This window comes from Pelophylax lessonae (assembly GCF_965119305.1).
Source record: "Pelophylax lessonae genome assembly, chromosome: 3".
Lineage (NCBI taxonomy): Eukaryota > Metazoa > Chordata > Amphibia > Anura > Ranidae > Pelophylax > Pelophylax lessonae.
The window spans coordinates 280,440,554-280,456,701 of record NC_138770.1 but is presented as its reverse complement, the minus strand read 5'-3'; the positions used below and the strand labels follow the sequence as shown (position 1 = coordinate 280,456,701).

The following is a 16,148-nucleotide window of genomic DNA, read 5'->3' as shown; positions in this document are numbered from 1 at the left end:
GGTGAGGTGGAATTACAAAAAAATCAACTCTTCACTAAACCAGTATGAAGCACAGTTGGGCTTTGTAAAAACAGAAGGTAGCTGCATTTCTCTCAAACATAAAAATGTCCATTTAGCCTATAAATACGCTTAAAAAATTACTTGCTACAGAAACTTTTAAACTGTGCTATACATAGTTACTTCTTATGGTAAATTCATATTCAAATAGTTACTCATTAGAGGGTTTCTATGCAATCCATTGTCTTAAAGGCAAACCTACTAAAGATCAATGCCATTCTAAGAGCATTCTAACAGCAGTATGACATAGGCACCAAACTTTGTAAGCATTCATTTAAACCATAATTATTTGCCAAATGGTATTTCTGCCTGGATAAATCAGTATGTACTCACAATACCAGATCACCTTTAGTAACATGGTGTGCTAAAACTGTAATTAAGTCCTTGTAGATGGAGCTCCAGTACAGTCTAATAAGGACTGGTTCACACCTATATGTTTTTTAGTGCTTTTTGCAGAAATGCACTACAGTCCATTTAACATGGTTTCCTATGGGAAACGTTCACAACAATGCTTTTTTCAGGTGCTGCATTTTTGTAAAGGGTCAGGGACTTTATTAATTGCAAAATGGTGCGTTAATAGACATCAATAGAGAAGCTGCAGAAAAGCATGTAATGCATTATTTGCCGTGATTTTGCCACAATTTGCATTTGTTTTTTTTAATCTGCCCAACAACAAATTGGCCAAAAAAAAAAAAAAAAAAAACAAAAGCAAAAAAATTCAAAACGCATCAAAAAAAGTAGAAAAAAACACAAAACACACAGCAAAAAGCACTGCAGAAACAGAGCAAAAGAAAGTTGCATAGGTGTGAACAGCACTCATATAATTTGGGATAACATTTTTGCTTGTACTCTTAAGAAAATGTATTTGAATTTAAGTGTCCCTAAAATGTAACATTATAGATGGTCTTAGGTAAGAAAAACATTTTAAATTCTCTAGTTTTTTAAGCAAATGGTTTCAGCAAAGTTTCTTGATGAAAGAATAGGTTAACCTATAAAATAGATTTAAGTAAGGCTCACTGAAATAGTAATTACATTTATTACAATAAGTAATCCAACAAATTGAAGCATAGGGCAGGAAAAAAGCATGCATGCACTGTGCTGTAAGCAAAAATTTCAAAGAACCGCAGAAAAAAGTTTTTGCTGTCAAAGATGGGAAAGAGTTACATAAATTAATAAAAAGACCTGGACCTCAAAAATTATACAGCCTACAAATTGTATAGATTTAAAACAGTTACACCTCAGATGTGATTGTTTAAGATCAGTTAAAAGAATTTCCAAACAATACACAGGCAGGTTGCATACAAGGATACATGACAACCAAAGATCAATAGACATGTTGTTGTCCATGTCAAATTTGCTTAAAAAGAGAAGAGCTAAAAGTGACAGTGTACGGTATGTCTAAAGGAGCAACTCCCCACCCACTGACACTATCTAGCGATCCTGCCAGAAAGTATCCCCATTGTTGGCTGGTGTCAGACACTAAACGAAGGAGTGACTCATGGCCTCATAACTGATTGCTAGACCAAAGCACTATCTAATGGTAAGAGCTCACATGATCCCCCCCATATCCAAAAGTATCAAGTATTTTGGAGTGGACCGTTAAAAAAATAGATCCATGCTGAGACGTTGCTATGGCATCCTTTCATTTATTTTAAAGCCCTGAGTACAACAGGTTTGTCTATTGCCACTAAATGTGGTTGATCTTGACAAAGAAGAGTTAGCACTTGTGGTCAATATAGGACATAGCAAGTGTAACTCACTATCAGGAGAAGCAGTGCGAAAACTCTCCATGTCTATAGCTACCCAAGCAATGCTACTTGTGATGGCAGTGTCAGACTGAGCAGTGGGATAAGTGCCTCTTGAGTAGCAAAAATGGAGAACCCCATGATTAAAAATAATATATATTTTTTCTTAAATGTCCAAGTAAATCCATTCATCTGCATGCTGTCACAACTAACCTATGCCATCAGCAAAGAATGACAGACTATGACAATGCCAGAAAAATGTTAAATTAAGGTTCAGGCTCACCAAGTAGTTATCACATAAGCACAACAGGGAGGTAAGGATTAACCTTTCTATAAAAGTGGCCAGTGTGAGGTCAACAAGAAATCTTACAAATATACAGCGGAACAGATTATATGTTTGTATGTCTGGGCTTTAAACTCACAGGATACACACACTGCAACGGCTGCCTTAGCAACCATTTAGTGAGAGTTGTAATCTATTTGTCTGCAGGGCAGATGTAATCCTCCATAGCAAACCATGGGGATAATGGACAGATCTGAATCACCAGCACATATATGTATACAAAAAAAAACAAGTTTAAACTCTTCAAAAAATAAAACTTTTTTTGTTCTTTTCTGTAGAAAATATACATGCTAAATGTGTTCATTTAAAAATATCACCATCTGACGTTTAAAAGATAATTTCATTTAAAAAAACAAAAGTAATTATAATTGTTCTTTAGCCTGCATTACTGAAAACCAAAAGTATTTTTTTACATACTATTGCTCATTTTGTAGTTTGGCCATCCTAACACTTCTTTAGGCCAAAAGGTATTTATTAAATATAATATTGATTTGTGGTAAATCAATGCTTTTAACTGTTAAGTGTTTATTTCATGAAGAAAAATCATTTTAACACAATGCTATTTTTTGTGATTTGAACATTTTGATGCAAGAATTAACTTAGCTTGTTAGTATAAATCATGTGGATTTGTAAATGGATATTTCTGCATATTATACACGTATGGAAGCACATCTACAAACTGCACTAAGACTGCATGTATGAACAGAAGTGTGAACAGGGTCATAAATCTATTTATATTAGTTATGCCTTAGATCAATATCATTGTTGCCTTTTATGTACTGGTACAGTATGTACAGTATACCGAGAAAAAAACATTGCTAACCTGGCCAAAGACATTCTTACAGCCATGTTATCTATGCGATTGATACTCTCCTCTAGACTTCGATGCCCTCTAAATCTACACATTTTACTAATTTTCAGCGTTCTCACAAACTTGCATTGTTGATAATCTTGAGGACCAAGGTAGCTCAGCACTGGGCTATAGCATTCTATTTATTATGATAACAAAAAATCCTCATTCATAGGAGTCTGTTCATATGAACATCAGATGCTACAGCTCACCTGGCATGCTTAACTGAATCAAGGCTTCGCATTGCACATGCACTGAGCAACATTCCTAAAACCTTTCTGTACAGTGCAATAAAAGACATCTTGCTGTAGGTCTGTAAAAACGCATAATCGTGTAACCATTTATCTTGAAAAAAATCCCTTTCCATTCCTAGTTTTTACTTCTATTATCCTTTTGTATGATGCATCAGATACTAGAAAACAAGAAGCTAAATTTCTGTGGACTGAGAGCACCCGATTCAAACATCTTCTGCACCAACAAAACAACAGATTAAACAGAACAAATTACAAAACAGACAAGGTTTTTCCAGGGTTTGTTACGGAGAGCCTTGTATACCAATGTTTCAGAACTAGGAAATATCAGTTTTGCACAGCCACAAATCAAATTCAGATTGAAAACAGCAGGAATTAGGAGGTTTTACTTTTATTGAAGGCTGTGAGGAAGATTTGTGGTTAAACCTTCCTCCCAAAAACTGAATTGATTGGATTGGCTGCAAAATATACAACATTCCAGTATCATTCTATAGCATCATGATATCAGCTGTTTGGAACTCTCATATACGTTTGAAACAGCTATTCAATTCCTTCTTTGGAATATGGCATAAACACAATAAGGGGCCAAACATTCTCAAACCCTGTGGGCAGCTAACCTCTTCCTATATTATAGTATAAAGTCTGGCAGATGACAGGAGATGAAGTTCCAAGGCAGCTGGTGATCCAAAGCACATGAAAGTTACATTACTATCTGTTAATGGTTATTATTTTTATAGAAAGACAATGCTGCCTGTAAATGCAAATGATGACAACTGATGATTGATGGCTGCAATACCTGCAATAAAAATTCCTCACTGCTGAGCGCAGTTTCATATTTGCAGCAGTTTGTAGTTGGGGGAGGAATATAATGGTGAATCAAACCGTATTGTATATAATGACAGGTTATTGGTAGGACTATACAGAAGGACCATTTCACAGGCATGCTATATTTGCTGTTACAGGTCCAAATCTTAATGAACATTTTTTTTGTCCTGCAAATAGTCCTAAAGCAAAATCTAATAAAATCACATATTTTTTTTATTTATTTGTAGGTCTTTCTTTCAGTTCTTTCATTATGGCTACTGGTTTTGTATGATTACATCGTATGTGTTTCACTAGAACCTTAGTTTGACCATCAGCAATGAAGCAATTTATGACAAGGCTTTAAAATATGAAGATATACAGTATCTATTTAACCTCAATCCTGATATGTCTGAAACCACATGTTGAATATAGATTTTATAGTTAGCAGTGAAAGTCACAACATGTGTTTAGATGTGCACGTTTTCTCTATAGCTTTCATGTCATTGATAAAGGCATTGATTACACTAGGCCATAACAATGCAATGCCAGGCAATTCAAACTGATTGTCACATGTTAGCTCTGTTATACTAAAACTAATGAATGTGCAATAATCAATTTATATTCAGAAGTGTATTTAAATATTCAGACTGTACTGTCTATTCCTAAACTTTACAGTAATATAATCATGCTTAAAAGTAATAAAAAACAAAAAAACAGCAACACAAAGCACCAATAACTGCTATTAAATGACTTGTATATACACTTTGCATAATGTTATCAATGAGTATAACATGTAAAACTGAATCAATACTAATGTTTAACGCAAATAGCTATCTGATAAAATTATTTAGAAAAAAAAGCATCCCACCTCACCTAGATTCAACACCAGTACTATGTAATACAACCATCAGGCTACAAAATCTGAACTAAATTATTATTAGTAACATTAAGACAGAGAACATTGGGTAGCACTACCAGATCACGGGCTACTGCAGCAGTCATACTGTGTGTGTGGTATATGAAAATCTAAAGGCACATTTCCCCGTTTTCAGACAAATTTGAGAAAACATCACTATATGTTAGTTATATATTCCCATTCACATAAAAACATTTAAAAACATATTTCTTACCTTTTGATGATTCTCAAGAGACGCCTCATTGCTGACGTCAAGGATTTCTGAGCAATACCAGAGTGAGTCTGTCCTAAGGACAGGCCAAGACTCATTAACATTCAATGCAGTAAGCCTAGCTTCTAAAATGTTATCTTTTTGTTAAGACAGAGAGTATTGAAATCTAGTTTACCGTGGATATTTAAAACGTGTGTTCACAGTACAGACAGAGCTAATAATGGAAAACAGCTGCCCAGACCCCCTCATAAACAAAGAGAACTATGTGGGATTTCACAGTGTTGGAATTTACAGAACAGAACATCTTAAAAAAAGTTAAGCTGCATTTTTTTTAATATATTTTAAGGTTATGCTATGTGAATAAGAACATGTAACACATATAAAGTAGATGTTGTTTCAGTTACACTGCAAAAATTGAAAAACACTTGAAGGTATAGAGAGGATCCACGTTCCATAATATATAGTACAATCATTCAATAAACTCACTGAGTGAGGAGGATTAAAGTTTATACCAGTGGGCCTCAGTAGATGGGCATCGACTCTGCAAGGAACTCCAGAAAAAGTTTTGTTTTAGCTTCTATTCATCTCTGCTGATAAAGAAGAAATGAATAAAGATAACTTGTTGCTCCTGATTACTCACTCAGAGGCAGTAATGGGAAGACCACCCCACAAGCCCTGAATAGTGGATTTTCAAGTTAACAGGAGAGAATTAATGAAAGGTCTGAATGTTCATTTTTGAATGACCACATACCTCTCTGTTCATGGCCAGCTTAATGCACTCTAACTAAATCTTATTCTGTGTCATAGTTTTCAGTCTGTATTACTGTCTGTAACATCTTACAGTCACACAAAGTATTACCTTAGGATGAAAATGACTCATATTTAAATATTATACCTCTTCAATAGTTCTAACAGTTCTATTTTCTCTGTTTAGTATACTCAAATGTTTACATTTTTGTTTAAAAAGTGAAATAGAAGGGAGTGTTTTCTTGGAAATAGATAATACTGGTACAAATGGCAAGTCTACAAATAAAGAACAATGATTCAGTAATTAGTACATGTCATGTTTTAAAGGTTTAGGAAACCTAAAATTCTCTGTTAAGCATACAAAAAAATAAAGTTTTTGCTTTAAAAAAAAAAAACATTTTGAATGTATCATTACCATTGGCAGTGGGTTTTACCTTTTATTAGTATTACTGTAAGAAAAAAACAGTCGTGTTGAGAAAATATTACTACTCAAAACATTCTCCTTATAAAAAGTACTTTATCTGTACCTCCTGTAGGTTACAGAAACTTTTGACAAACATTTGTGTATATAAAAATATGTATAATGTAGGTTTACTAGGCGTAATTGGTTTATTTGATAAGAAATGCAAATTACTGTGGCAATATTCAAAATGAAGTCAAAGAGAACAACCTGATGTCATCCTTGAACAGTCTTTGACATTTGATTATTATTATTATATAGGTTTTATATAGCGCTGACAGTTTATAACTTGAGGGTAGACAGTACAAATACAACACACTTTAATACAGTAGGAATCAGGGGGCCCTTGATTCTTTCCTATTGGGAATTATTCTTTCCTATTGGGTATTGTAGATGTGCAAATGTGGTACGTAGGCCAGTATGTATATAGGTGGCATGAAATTAAGCTTCCACTTTGTTCTATGGCAATGTGAGGTTGATTTACTAAAACTGAAGAGTTCAAAATATGGCGCAGCTGTTCATGGTAGCCAATCAGCTTCTAACTTCAGCTTGTTCAATTAAGCTTTGACAAAAAACCTGGAAGCTGATTGGTTTTTATGCAAAGCTGCACCAGATTTTGCACTCTCCAGTTTTAGTAAATCAACCCCCTGGTGTGTTCTGCTTGTAGAGATACTTTGAAAACAGCAAACAGATGTAGTGTTGTACAAATACCTTGGAGTCTGTAGTAACAAATATAAACTCCATGAGGAGGGGGAGAAGCTTATCAACGAGTACAATTTTTAGTACTGCCTAACACAACAGGAGGTTTAAGAACACACCTGCCCATTACCTATATTTGCAAGGTGTTAAGTGACATAACATAGTTTAAAATGCACATGTATCAAAATGAACTTTCACTCATTATCACTAGCACTACTTTCCCATGGAGTAGATCAGATTATTACTACAGTAAAAATGCAGTGAATCTCAATCAGACTGCCTGACACACATATACAGTAATATGAAACAGGTTTAGAATTACTGTAAATGAATGAATATCTGGCAATGCTGTTAATTCCAAAACATTTTTAATTATTATTTTTTTATTAAAATTTGCCTAACCAGAAGAAGTAAGGTAAGAGATAACTCTTTTCAGTGTACTTATTTTTTAGAAATCAGTGCTCCGCTTTTTAAAGACATATTTAATTATGGCATTTGTCTATTTGGCATTTGCAAGAACTCTGAGAGCTGTTGTCTAAAAGGCTGGACGTGTTTTAGAAGTGCACAAAAATAAATCATCTGCATCACACAGAGAAACCAGATTCCAGTGGTGGGTTTTACAGCAGCTTAGAAAATGAACGGAAAATACGTTAGAACAGCAATGGATTGCACTGTTTTTAAGATACAACTTTTAATATTGTGGAAACCTTACGCAGATATGGTTACATTTAATAGTCAGGAAGAGATTATTCTACTCTATTTACACCATATGGTTTGCATTGTATGGTGTGTATATCTACAGAGGCTATATATTAATACTACGTGATATCACAGCTAGTTATAGTAATTGTTTTTCGAGCATTTAATTTGGTTATTCTTATTAGACTAGCATTATATAGCAAAGAGCGAACAAGATGGGCCTTGTGCAGTAAATAATATGAACCAATCAGATTTTAGTTTTACATTCAAATCCATAAAAAATGAATGCTGATTGGCTCCAATGCCATTTACAGATTGTTTTTGTCTTCCTGAATGCATCCAAATGTGTTTGGTTATACAAAGTCACTGTTATAGACACACACTGCCTCTACCCTTCTCATCAGCTCTAAATGATAGTGTTGATCATTCTCAGTGACCCTTACATAGCTTGCAAAAAAAAATCCATGTTAAGAAAAATAATTGGGCCACATAGTCTGACAAAAACGACTTAGTCTCTTATCTAAGTACCCGTTGGTTCTTCTACCTTATAGAATTTTATTATATGAATGAATATAAAATTAATGAAAACTTTATCTTTTCAACACTTGTTATGTAAAAATAAATTACACTCAAATCTACTCTAAAATATGCATATATTTTGTCTTCTTAAAATACAAGTGGTTGCATAATTTCACAAACACACAAATATTTCTCAGCATATGTAAAGGCACACACTTCTTTGGTTAGTTCATTGTTATATTTTCAGTGAGAACATTTCTGCAATTACCAAAGCAGTGTTTATTTAGTAAATTAATAGTTAAAGTAAATTAGTAAATTAGTAAAATTAGTAAAAGTACATTTTTATATACAATTTTTACATGCTATGTATCATTTATAGCTCTAATATTACATATAGAGATCTGTAGTCATGTTTACTTTGCTACAGTGATTCAGACTCTCTGATCCACATATGCTGAGACTGGTAGCTCTGCATTGAGGGAGAGGAGCAGTAAGGCACAACCACTATGCAACACCACTAATCGGAACGCAGAGAAAATATAGGTAGGTAACCCCATGTACATGTATTATACAAAGAAAACAAAGTGTTTAAAGTGTTAACACAAATTCGTAAAGTTATTTGCGTTGCAATGATCACTTTCACACGTATATTTAAAGAGACGGTATAAAGGCCATAGTTTGCTGTTAGGTTCCATGCACAGTGGGCCTATAAAAAACGCCAGTTCTCTTGGCAGAAAAAAATGCTCATATAGAGTTTCGGCGAGTTTAGGAGAGTTTCGCATTTTGCCTGCCGGAAAGCTCCAATCAAAAGCACAAACCAGAAGGTTATTTTTTTTTTTCCTGCCTCTAAACGCTGAGCTCAAACTATGCCTGTAATCCTCCTAATGTGCACGGACACATAGGATAACATTGAGCTGCTTCTACAGGCAAAACACAAAACTCCTGTAGCAGCGATTTTTAAGCCAGTATGCATAGACCCCTTAAAACTACATAGGCATTTAAAAAAAAAAAAAAAAAAAAACAAGAAACTGAATAGAAATTAAAATTACACAAGGGATTATTTTAACTCTTGTGCATAATTCAAATACAAATTCTAAATACAGAATATTCTATCTTTAAAGTATAAGAGTACATTTGTGGTTAACCAGTGATTACAGTTAAATCAAGACTGCTAGACACTACAAATAATAGCTTTTTAAAGAAGTATCTATTTAACACTGGCCAGATTAGCCAGCTACTCACTTGGCTTTGATTGCATTTAAAAGGAGGCTTGTTTCACAATTTATAATCAATGTCACAAAAAGAAAAAAAAAATGGAATAACTTTTTTTTTGGCAAATAATATTTGTATCAGATTGTTAGAGAAGACGATAGAGAGGATGATCTACATGATAAAAGAGAAAAAGATACTTTTTTGTTTTGATGAAAAAATACAATATATTATGTTAAGGTTTTACATGTAGAGTTACTTCAACCTCATTCCTGAGATAGAGATATGCCAAGAAGTCCTCTAGTTATAACTATTCCTTCACAAAGAATGTGTATAAACTCTCAGCAGTATTACACAAATGTGTAAATTATGCCAAAAATGAAATTAACAATTAGCTACAAAATGTATAACCTGGCATTGAACACACACACACAGCAAGGCCATCAGGGACAGATGAATACCTGTCATGGCCTTCCAAGTCTACTGGGGGGGGAATCAGTTGGCTGAGGACACAGTGTTGCAAGAGGATTTCTCTTGCCTGCAGTGACATCTACTGGTCAAAAACAGAATTCCCTCCTTATTTTTAGCACTGAGGTTTTGAAATGTAAACCCTAACATACAAGCTTTCTAATAAAAATAGGCATTTGCTGGCTGCAACAAAGACAATGTAATGCTTGAGTCGTAAGTAGTAAGCAGAAATAAGCAAGCAATGCAGACTAAAAGGCATTCTAAAGGAAGTAGCTATCCCATGTCTGTAGTCTGCCCAGCATGATCAAAATGCACCATGGTGCCTGCAGCAAATACAGAACTCGGATTAGGCAGCTTTCTTTGATCGCTGGTAAGTGATCCCCATGGAGAACTATAAAAAGTGCTTAGTGGAAGACTGACTGTGCTATAACGTAGTGTGCAGCATTTTCCTGCAGCCATGCTGCTTCTAATGCTCATTGGGAGCTATAAAATGTATTATGGTGTCAGTAAATTTAGTAAATCAAATACAATAGTCATTGAAAATTTGCATACACACACTTGTATATATTACAGGGGGAGACAGAAACCGAGACAGACAGTAAGAGAGTCCTGTAATATATTTATATATTTAACATTTTTTACTTGTGTGACTACAAGCAAATATTAAGGCTTGTGCCGTTTTTTTAGGTAGATATAATTTTAATAAGAATGTAGGAGATTTATGTACCATTTTGTATTGCAAGTATATACTATACTACTATTTCGTTAAAAAAAAAAAAAATCTATGTCAGGTTTTTTTTTTTTGGGGGGGGGGGGGTTGTTTCTTTGTTTTTAAGAAATCACCAGCAGCAATGAGGTACATTTATTACCTTTGCTTAAAACCAATGCCCCCTATAATTCCTACGATAAGTAAAATATTTAATAGAAAAATAAAATTAAAAAAAGAAACACTTGTACAGTACCTAGTATTAGCAAAGCAGTATGAATTAAACTATCAACACAAGGATTAATCTGTTAAATAAAGCAGATGTGTCTGGCACCCTGCCACAAGTGTTGTTTGAGACTGCTGTCATTAGGAGGCAGCAAATGGCTCTCAATGAAAATAAATCCTGTGTGACAACATCTACCTGATCTGTACATACTCTGATATTCAAAGAAGTGTGGCGTGTTTGCATTAGTTAAACGTGCTTTCTTGAATTTGGATAGGCACAACAGTCACTTTGGCGTTATGCATTAATTCATACCCTTTTCAATAATAATAATATATTTATTGTCCCTAGGGACATCTCGTTCTTTCGTGAGTTTTAGTGTTTTGCAACAATCTTAGCTCAGAATAAAATCAAGATGTTCTATAAATTATCCTAAAAGGAGTTCAAAAAGAAATACGTCAAGAAAAAATGTGTTCAAATATTTTTATATAATGTTTGCATTTTATTTTTCTTATAAGAAGAAAAAAATCCTGCTCCAGAGCGAAAAAAAAAAAATGAATACATTTCTTTAAATAAGGCTAATAAATAGGCAATGTAGTTTATGATTCTTTTCTTTTTTTTTTTTTTTTATATGCACATAAACAGAATGCAAATTAAAAATGCATACAAAGAACGCATAATTGCATCCTTACTAGCAATAACCTGAGTATTTGTGATTAACCAATTCTATGAATTAGATTCTTTATTGTGAAGCCTGATGGAGCCTTGAACTCGTATATATAATTTTAATCCAGGAAATCATTTTAGTTTGCAATCATGCAGCACGTTACCCACAGTGATCCCCATAAACACATGCCAGTGTATTTGTAACCAGAAGTCCCGGATGACACACAGTTAACCCTTGCTGGCTGCTACACCACATCATCAGCTTTTCCCGTGCTGTTTTTTACGCTCTGTCAGCATACATATTAAATAATGATTTGCCACAAAGCACACACGTTTGGCTAAATTAATCTGAGCTTCTCACTAGCAGGAATCATGCGTGGTGACAACTTACAGAAAGAAGGATCATGAGAAGAAGTCCAGGCTAATCCGGTCTCCAGCCAATCAAGCTAATCACTTCACCAAAGATGTACGGTAAAAACAATATTTTGTCTTCATGCACATTGTTCCGTGTTATTTAAGGTGACAGAAAAATATTCAGTACAAAGAAAAAAAAAAAAATAATAATTAGTGCAAGCTCTGAGAAGGTAAACTGCTGGAAACTTTCAGCACTGGAGGAACAAAATCCAAATGTCAGAAGGAAAAGTTCTTGCTGTCAGTATGAAGAAGGAATTCTCCTATATCCACCTTTTTTGGCCACTCTGTGTAATTCCATTCATAGAACATGCACATGAGTTGGTTCGTCCCGAACACCCTGAGCAAGGCCCGGCTTTCAAATGTGTTTCAATCTCTACACACAAGCTGCTTTCATCACGTGTAGAGTCCCACCAAGGCCCAGCTTTAAAAGCTACCAATTCTTTTATCTTTAGCCTGGCTCACAAAAGAAGGGTATTTTGTAAATTACCAGCTCGTTCAGATCAACAAAAGGTACTTTCATCGAAAGCCCCATTTGATTTTTCTCAAATTTGATTACAAGGATGGAAAAAAAGGAGAGGAAGTCAAAAAGAAAAACCCCAGATGGCTTTTTCATTCATCACACTGAATGAGCTTTATCTGTGCCTTTTCAAACTGGAGCTGTGGAGAAGCATTTCTGTTGGCTTATAAAACTTGACAAAAATTATTGGTTTGCCATCTCTCATGTAACTGCCATTGGGAACTGGATAAAAAGACTTGGGATCGCCTGCTTAGATCAAAATAATGGAGATTAGGTATTTCATTATAAATTACAGTGGGATATAGAGGAGGCTGTCATATTAATAGCAACCTGCATGGCTGTCAATAGAAGCTATTCTGTTAGCAAGAGGGCCTAGGGGGGATTGACTAGTGAACTGGTACACTGGGCCTCATCGATTTTCTATCACCTACAGTATGCTAAAGAAAAGGTGAGATTATGAACAGGAGAATTAATACATAAATGACCAATGACTTCAGTCTCTGAGACCTGGCAGCTTCAAAGACAGCATGAAGAAAATTAATGGATATAAAAATGAAGCAAATGCATCTTCTTGAACCCTTTAAATATAGTTAAGTTTGTTGTTTAATGTTAGGATTTTTCTGTCTCTACTTAAATGTGAAAAATGACTAGATAATAGTTAAATGTGTACATTGCATAATCAGAAGTGGGCCACGCACTGCATTTAGGAGCCTCGTATGTAGGCTTTGACTCCAAATTGACATTCATTACAATTTTATTTTCACATAGGAAACTAAAATTACGTAGGAGATGTTAGTCTACCTGCCTTAGGGAATGATGATATATTTACAGTGTTAATAACTTGAATACTAGTATTCATAATACTATAGCTACTTAAGGGCAACTCTAATTTTAAAAATGTTACACATATTCATACATATTCTTGTAATTAGTAAATGGTGTTTTGGAAACGCTTGTAAAACCATAGAATAATTTCCAGCATACTAACTATTATAAAAATATTTGGGGTGTCATGGACTACTGAGTAAAATACATTTTGATCATACAAATTGTTTTTTTTTTTAAACAAATAAATTATTTGCCATCATTCAGAAACCCTCATTTGCAGTTTCCTTAACCAGTTTTGAGCCTTGAACATGTTACATAGGCCCAAATAAAATTTAATCAAAGTGCACAGGATGAGTGTAGTGCACCATGTCCTTCTGCCCCACTGCAGCTCTTTCCCACCATATTTTCCAGAAATTCACCAAGATTTGCTGTGTAATAACAGCAGTCATTCCCAACAGCTGCTGTAAAAAAATTGACCTTCTGACATAGTATTTACATTGTTCATACACAGGGTAAAGGGATACACAGTAACATTGTTACTTATGTATTTACTCACCACTGTATCATTCAGCTGCATAGGAATTCGCTTTTATTTGCATATGAAGTTAGTTAAAGCAACCTGACATCTTTCAAATAAAATATGTCTTAATTAACTCCTTCTTCCCTTTTTCCCCTGAACTAGAATTTTCAAAATTGTTATTGGCGTTTTTTCAACAGTTAATATGTAAACATTTTCTTTTCTTTTTTTTTGTGTCACATGCAAAAATGCAAAATTAACCCAAAAAATGTTACTTATTTTGTAACTAGCTTTGCAACCCTTTGTACTAGAATAATAATTATACTGTCATTTTAAACAGGACAAATTATACAATAACAATAACTTTTTTTTAACTAACTTTGTTCAAAATAAAAAATGTGTATATTTTAGTTTTGTTACTTTTTTGTCTATAAATTGCATAAAAAGTAAAATTTCTTTGGTAATACAATATCACCAAAAGAAAGCTTTGTTTTCCCTGAAAAAAAAAAAATAATAATCACTTTGTTATCTTAAAGTGGTTCTAAAGCCTAAACATTTTCTACCTTTATGAATTCCCTGCATTTGGGTAAAAAATGTTTAGGTTATAATATCGCCCCCTCCCTTATACTTAGATGACCCCTCAATTGATCCAGAATTGTGCCCGTCTGTAGCCGGTCTTCTTGCTCTCACAACCTTTGCTGCGGCAGTCAGCTCCAACTGCTGTGCATCAAATCCTGTGATGTAGGAGTGGAGTTGGGGGCCAACCCACACTGTCTGTGTCTATGGATGCAGGCAATGTGACTCGGTATCAAGCTCACAGGTGTGCCACCATAGGAAGCAGCTTCCTATGGTGGCACACCAAGAAGGAGGAGCAGGGAGTACCAGCAGCTGCCCCCAAAAGAGGAGAATCAGGGCCAGTCTGTGCAATTCCATTGCACAGAGCAAGTATTTCATGTTTTATATATATATATAATGCACTTATGATATGTACTGAACTGACCGATATATACTCAATGGCCTGATATCTAATCAATTGCCCTATGCCCTATATATAGATAGAGATTAATATAGGGTATACGGAACTGACCGATAGATACTCAATGGCCTGATATCTAATCAATTGCCCTATATATATATATAGATAGAGATACATATAGGGTATACAGAACTGGCCGATGGATACTCAATGGCCTGATATCTAATCAATTGCCCTATATATAATATAGATAGAGATCACTATAGGGTATACGGAACTGACTGATAGATACTCAATAGCCTGATATCTAATCAATTGCCCTATGCCCTATATATAGATAGAGATTAATATAGGGTATACAGAACTGACCGATAGATACTCAATGGCCTGATAACTAATCAATTGCCCTATATATAGATAGAGATCAATATAGGGTATACGGAACTGACCGATAGATACTCAATGGCCTGATATCTAATCAATTGCCCTATTATTAGATAGAGATCACTATAGGGTATACGGAACTGACCGATAGATACTCAATGGCCTGATATCTAATCAATTGCCCTATATATAGATAGAGATCAATATAGGGTATACGGAACTGACTGATAGATACTCAATGGCCTGATCTCTAATCAATTTCCCTATAATCAGATAGAGATCAATTTATTGTATATGGTCTATGGTATATACTGCACTACTGAATATACTTCACTATCTGATCTCTTAACCTGTAAAAAGCACAAATCTCTCTCCCTGAATAACTCACTGCTAGCAATGTCTCTAATTAGGCTACACTGCACTGTCTGATAAACTGCAAATCACTTTCCTCTCCCTGCCTAACTCACTGCTAGCAATGCCTCTAGACTGCACTGCACTGTCTGACAAACTGCAAATGACTGTTCTCTCCCTGCCTCAATCACGTACCTCTCCCTGTCTCAATCACTTGCTATCTCACCCGCACAGTCACACTACACGCTGTGGCTGTGCGAGCGGCCTTTATATAGTATAGGGTGTGTAGTTAGCCCCTGAGCCATGATTGGCTAAAGGCAGCTTGCCTTTGTTCAAACATGGCAGAGATTATTTGATTGGCCAAAGCATGGAGGTCAGGGTGCATGCTTTGGCCAATCACATAATGGACTGCAAGTGCCGCGCGCATGCAGTGCATTATGGATGCGGGCGCTCAAATGTCCCATGAAGAAGCACATTTGTTCATCATTCGATGAACGAGCGAACAGCCAATGTTCGAGTCGAACTCAAAGCTCACCCCTAGTCTTGATAAGCAAACAAAAGCATTTCACATACAAAAGTGAATTACCT

General features: G+C 34.9%; 1 protein-coding gene across 1 annotated transcript in view; it reads right to left on the bottom strand.

Annotated features, from left to right (window-relative positions):
- Positions 1-12,530, bottom strand: part of LOC309551399 (uncharacterized protein) — a 1,058,733-nt gene extending 1,046,203 nt beyond the window's left edge. Inside the window, exon 1 of the transcript XR_014225076.1 lies at positions 11,965-12,530. The gene's annotated coding sequence lies outside the window, so the exon portion shown is untranslated. The remainder of the gene's footprint in view (positions 1-11,964) is intronic.
- Between the last annotated feature and the right edge of the window lie 3,618 nt (positions 12,531-16,148).